Raw genomic sequence first — 6,415 nt, forward strand, 5'->3', positions numbered from 1 at the left:
CAGTGCTGGCATTGAGATTCTTCCTCTCCATTCAGGAGTACTTTTAAATATTCTTGATTTCAGTTTAGTTAATAAATGTGCGTCAAGAACATTTTAAAATCATAATCATAGAATCATTAAGGTTGGAAGACACCTTCCAAGATCAGCTGGTCCAACCACCCCCCTACCACCAGTGTACCCAAGCACCACGTCCAACCTCTCCTTGAACACCTCCAGGGACGGTGACTCCACCACCTCCCTGGGCAACCCGTCCCAATGCCTGACTGCTCTTTCTGAGCAGAAATGTCTCCATTTCCAGCCTGAACCTCCCCTGGCACAGCTTGAGGTCGTTCCCTCTAGTCCTATCAGTTACCCGTGAGCAGAGGCTGACCCCCAGCTCCCCACCCCTCCCTTTCCGGCAGTTGCAGAGCAATGAGCTCTCCCCTGAGCCTCCTCTTCTCCAGCCCAAACCCCCCCCAGTTCCCTCAGCCGCTCCTCACAGGCCTTGTGCTCCAGGCCCTTCCCCAGCTTCGCAGCCCTTCTCTGCACACGCTCCAGGGCCTCGATGTCCTTCTGGTAGTGAGGGGCCCAAAGCTGAACCCAGCACTGGTGCGGCCTCACCAGAGCTGAATACAGGGACACAATCACCTCCCTGCTCCTGCTGGCTGCACTATTCCTGAAACAAGCTGGGGTGCTGTTGGCCTTCTTGCCCACCTGGGCACACTGCTGGCTCATGCTCAGGCGAGCATCATCCAACACCCCCAGATCCTTTCCATCTGCTCAGCTTTTCAGTCACTCTGCCCCAAGCCTGCAGCACTGCATGGGGTTGGTGTGACCGAAGTGCAGGACCCAGCTCTGAGCCGTGTTGATCCTCATCCCTTGGCCTCTGTCCATCGACCCAACCTGCCCAGGTCCCTCTGCAGGGCCTTCCTACCCTCCAGTCGGTCGACACGTCCCCCCAGTTTGGTTGGTGTCATCTGCAAACTTACTAAGGGTGCACTCAATTCCTTCATCCAAGTCATCAATAAAGATAGTAAAGAGGATGGGCCCCAACACCAACCCCTGAGGAACACCACTGGCGACTGGCCACCAGCTGGGTTTCACTCCATTCACCACCACAGAGCTGTCTGAACTCATGGAAACAAGACTGAACAGTAAATAGCAAGGCTTTAAGCAAAGCCAATCAATTTTAGGGCTTGAGAACCGATGGACTTAATCCCCCTAGAAACAGCTACTGATTTATTTAATCTTGAATTTGCCCCCTGTGCCTGAGGTAGCTTTGTCATTTTTCCATTAATTCTAATTTTCATCCACATATTCTGTCCCAAATCCTGAGAGGAAAAAATATCTGAACAGAAAGTGATGAGACATGCATTTTTCCTTTCACTTTATTGATGTTCCTTATTTTTATCGAGTTAGAATTCTTTTGACAGTGATTGCCTTCAGGACTTTCCTATTTATTTAATGGCTTTACCAGTTAATGAAAGCTAGTGATCTTTAATTAAAATGGCTACAAATGCAAATCAGGGTTAAAAATGGTGTCTTAAGGTTTTTACTTGCTGATTTAAGTCCTGTTTGGAACTGGTGACTGAAGTGTGTCCAAGCGAACAGATTTATTGCACTGCTTGCCGTGGGTTTGGAGAGTGGTTGGATCAGGACACGTGGATGCAGCTCCAGTTCTGCTTGCATCATAAAATGAAAAGGTAGGTGGAGTTTCTTGTTTGTATGTATGTATGTGTATATATATATATATATATATATATATATATATATATATATATATATATATATATATTTTTTAGGAAAGTAGATGAATAATAATTGATTTCTGTTGAAACAAATGATTGAACATACCCTTTGAGTTACCACTCATGTCTTCAGCTAAATGCTGAAGGCTTTTGGGAAGCTGTTACAAAAGAAAGTGGAGGTACAGTGGCTTGCTTGTCCTGTCAGAGCTGCTCTTGTGCTGTTAACTGGTTTAATGAGCCTCCTAAATTATTTTGGGGAACACCTCAGCCTCTAGCACAACCTCACTGGCCCTCTTTGTTTCCTGTTTTATTATGTGGAAGTGGCCATGCTGGGAGTGGAGCAGCCTGCTGCAAGCACCAGCACTGTGGGCTTTCCCTTCCCAAGGGGAAAAGCAGATGTTTGCAGCCCAGCCGAGCACTGCCCCTGCTCGCTGACAGCGGGCCTTCTGGAGGCAGAAGCTCGTCAGGGCTGTGACAGCATGGAGGCAAGCAATCACGAAGCAGTTTGCGTTAGTGAGAAGGGTTTCTGTTGCTTGATCAGTGGAGTTGATGAGAGCTGAGCTTCTGCATTCTCCCCCAGGTCTCAGTCTGTAACTCGTTCGGGTTAACCTGTGTGTTTAATCTTCTCACCCCGTGTGCTTTGCTCACAGTGCTGCCATCCACTCTCATTTCCAATTTCACACTGACATGCTCTTGATGTATTTATAAACGAACTCTTATGTCAATCCACTAAAAAGCAACCGAATACATTCCAGTGAAATAGTTTTCTCCTCTGTCTTCCTGTTGCTGTGGCAATCTTGATAGCTACTGAGCAAGACAGGTAGGAGAAGCTAGCGTCAGTGCCAGAGCATCCTGCTTTCCTGCATGGTCAGTGCTGTGAAGAGTATCCAGCGCATGCTGCTGTCTGTCCTGGCTGTGATATTCCCCATATAGTGTTTTTGATACATAAATCTCAAAGGTTTCTATGGAAAGCAGAAGAGGACGTGTGACTGCTCAGGTGGGGAAGCAGAGGCACAGGAGTGGTTTGCTGAAGACTGAGCTGTATCTGGGACCCAGATAGGGGTTCCCTGCTGCTTCCTTAGCTTAGCTTCTGTTCCAGGTCTTAGGGCAATTTAATCTTCTGCAGAGTTTTGTTGTAGGGTTTTGGCTATGTCAGAACTTCACCTGCAGCTCTCAGCATGTAATCTCCAGTGTTACCCTCTTGTCTCTATCCAGCTGGATGGGCTAGGGCTCAGTCCGGAGCAGGGGACCAGATTTCTGTGTGGTTAGTTACCATTAATCAGCTGGCCTTTGGCAGTTGGCTATAAGAAGCTGATTGCAATTCCCAAGTAAAAAAAGCCTGAACTGTGAGCATTTTTTTTTCCTTTGCAGTAGGTGGAAAACATGGGAATGGTTTGTTAATGGGATCAGCTGACAGATGGTAACTCACAGAGGATAATTAATCTCTTGCTAGTGCAGGATGTTGTATGTAACAACAGGATCTGCAAAGATGCTAGCAGAAGAGGAGGATTTCGTGTGACGCAGAAGGGACCTGAGCATGAGCCCCACGTAATGTGATGCTAAAAGGAGGATCTCTCCCTCCAAGCTGGAATGAACTGGTCAGAGACAAGGAAATCCATCTTGCTGAGGACCAGCAGCTTTCTGCCTCTGGCTGTCCGTGGCATTATGTAGGTAAAGGAGAAGAAAAGTAGCCTGACATCTGTGGGCTTTGATTTGCCGTGAAGGTTTTCTGCCTCCAGCTTGGGGAGAGGAGGAATATATTAAAAAAATAATAATAAATCAGACACCTTGGCTGTCGGGAGTGAAGTAAGAGTAAGTCCCTCAACTGACTTTTCTCTCCTAAGGAGAATGAGCAGCTGCGAGTGAGCAGTAGCAGAGTGACACGGCGCTGGTGGCCTCTGTCACCAAGGTGGCAAACGTCATCCCCGGGTCTGTTGTACCTGCAGGGCTGTCTGCTGTTTTAAGAAGAGAAGATGTGAAAATGGTGGTGCTTGCAGACAGCGCTCGCTCTCTCTACCATGACGTCCTTCAAGCTCTGGTAGTGAGGGTAGAGGGAAAGCAACCTCTGTGGCTTTTTGTAATGCTTTCCCTTGTGTGTTCTCCAGGTCCTTGTTTCCAAAGACAGCTGTCTGAGCAGTGAGGGTGAAGCACAAGTGAACGTGGTGCTGGCAGGATAAGGAGGATGATCAGTGAGTTTGGAAACCTTCCTCTAGATTTTGAGGACTCTTTACAGGATTTAAAGGAGGGGGGAGAAGGCGTCTGTACCAAAGATTTATCAAGCTTCTTCCTGGCAGGCCAGGTGGTTTTATTGAGTGGCTTGACATGCAATTCCATGCAGTGTGTAGATGTTTACTCAGAGAAAGATTTTCTCCCCACTCCAAAAATTCAACTTTGTAGAGTGCATTTGCTCAGGGAAAGTGAATGTAAAGATGCTGTCAAAATGTCAAGTTTGTCTGGAACAAGGGTCCTGCCAAAGACAAGTGGCGTTAGAGGTTGAAGGCATTTCATTTAGAAGTGATGAAGTCCTGAGCCTTTTGGGGGCCCACGTTAATTGAACTAAAAGGCCAAAAGGGAAATGCTGTTCACACCGGAAAGGCAGAGACACTTACAGAGAGAGAGGGAGGGCCAGAACAGGTTATTCCTACTGTAAAATGACATCAGAAGGATGTGAAGAATAGTTCTGAGTTGACATTTTTCCACTTAAATCGTACTGGGGAAGTCCAGTTTTGTATGGTAAGATGATGATTTGCTCCTAGGTGAGAAAGGCTCTGGGTCAGAGCTGTGATTTGAAAGGTATTCAGGGAAGGAAATGCATCCATCCTCTGCTTTGTGAATCGTCGTGCAGGCTCACAGGACCATGGGAATGAATAATAATAATTTTTACAAAGGGAGAAATCTTACAGCTCGCAGATCTGTGGAGCTGCAAGTCAGAACATTCCTTCTCTTGTCTGTCAGAAGAACTCTTGCTGAGAAAATGCCTCCTTACAGAGCCTGTAAGTGTGGATCCTTTTGCACCATACCAGTTTTTTCCTTGTCTGGACAGGGTTGGAGCTGTGTTTTCTGCACAAGCCACGGGGCTGCTGTTAGTGGGATGGAGTTCCTCTTGAAAACTTCATTTTGGTATCAAACTTCCAGATAATGCTTCTCTGTTCTGAAGGCTTCAAAGCTTTTACAACAGCACAATAATTATTGTATTTACGAGGAGAGTGAGACAGGGAATGTGGTGGTTGCAGCCCACATTCAGAACTGCTGGCAAAAGCTTGGGATTTGACCCAACTTCCAAATAAGCAAATCTGACAGCTGCTGAGCACCCTTCTTTCACAAAATCCACTCACTTCATAAACACCAACGCTGACTTGTGTAACGACTGGCTGGAAGGGCAAGTCGATATTGATCAAACTGAGGTTTGGACTTGGAGATACGGATTGCCTACTCGAGACCTGTTGTTTGTGCCAGAGATCAGTATGAGCCACGTTTGGAGTTTGCTTTTGCAGAGGGAGCTTTCTGTTGTAGGGTCTTGTTTTGGCCTTGGACCCCTCCTCTTCTGCCATAAGCTTAACAAGATCCTTTGTCATTCTCCAGGGAAGCTTTCAAACTCACCGCTGCAGTTTTGAATTGGCTTTAAATAAAAGGTGTTCTGTTTCTGAAGTGCCGTGCCCAAGGGCTCTGGAGCACTCTGCGTGCAATCCAAGCAGGCAGCAGACAAAGCCGTTAGATGTGAAGTACCCAAACATGATTACGTGGCAGAGAGCTGCCGGAAAGTGTTTGCAATCGGGTCCCAAAGGCTGGGTCTGAAAACCCACTGTCAGCAGGCGATAACTGTTTGAAGAAGTCAAGGTAGGTCTCGTTGACTCGTCAGGGTGTAGGTGGTTTGTTCCTTTGCTTCGGTGTACAGCAAGAGGTGGTGCAGGCAGAAATGGGAAGATGAGAGAGGTGGAATGGAGATGTTTTCAGCAGGCTTCTCTTTTTATTCCCCTCTGCTAAGGTGTTGTCTACCTGCACGAGGAATCTAAGCCACTTGGATTTGCAGCTTGTGTGACCGGCGGCCTCAGTGTCTGGTGTTCTGGAAGCAGATTTATAGCCGTAGGAGCTCCCATGGCATTTCCTCAGTGATGCTTGCAGAGCGAAACCTCGGTGAAAAGGCAGGTTTTGGGGGCAGGTGGAAGGAGATGTCTGCTGTGTGGATGGTGCCCACCAGCCTCACCCTCAGAGCAGTGCAGCTCCTTGAGGAGTGGGGCAAGGAGAAGGGCTGAGGGATGCAGAGATCTTCTGAAGGAGCTCTGGGAAGCTTGGCTACCTTGTGCATTCAACCAAAGGAACCGCTAGCTGTGACCTGAAAGGCCATCCTCATCTCCTGTCCCATCAGCAAGTGACCCAGTGGCCTCAGGCAGCAGCTGTGCATCCAGTGTAGCACCTGTACTACCTTGAAGCTCCTCCTCTGTCTCCTGGCTTCTCTTCAGTTCTGAACAAGTGCCTTCATTTTCCTTCTGAGCACCGTACCAGCTAGGACAGCTTCTTCCAGGATGGGGAGCCTCATGGGCATGCTCTGCTGAGCAAGAAGAGTGCTCGAATGTGCAGTTCCCTGCTGTGGCTTAGAGGGCTATGTCTGTATTTTAAGTTTTTTTTTTACTCCTCTTGTTGAGAGGGGAAGGGAAGATTACGGCACCTGATGATTTAATCAGCATAAT

This window comes from Aythya marila, assembly GCF_965140915.1.
Source record: "Aythya marila genome assembly, chromosome: 17".
Taxonomy (NCBI): domain Eukaryota; kingdom Metazoa; phylum Chordata; class Aves; order Anseriformes; family Anatidae; genus Aythya; species Aythya marila.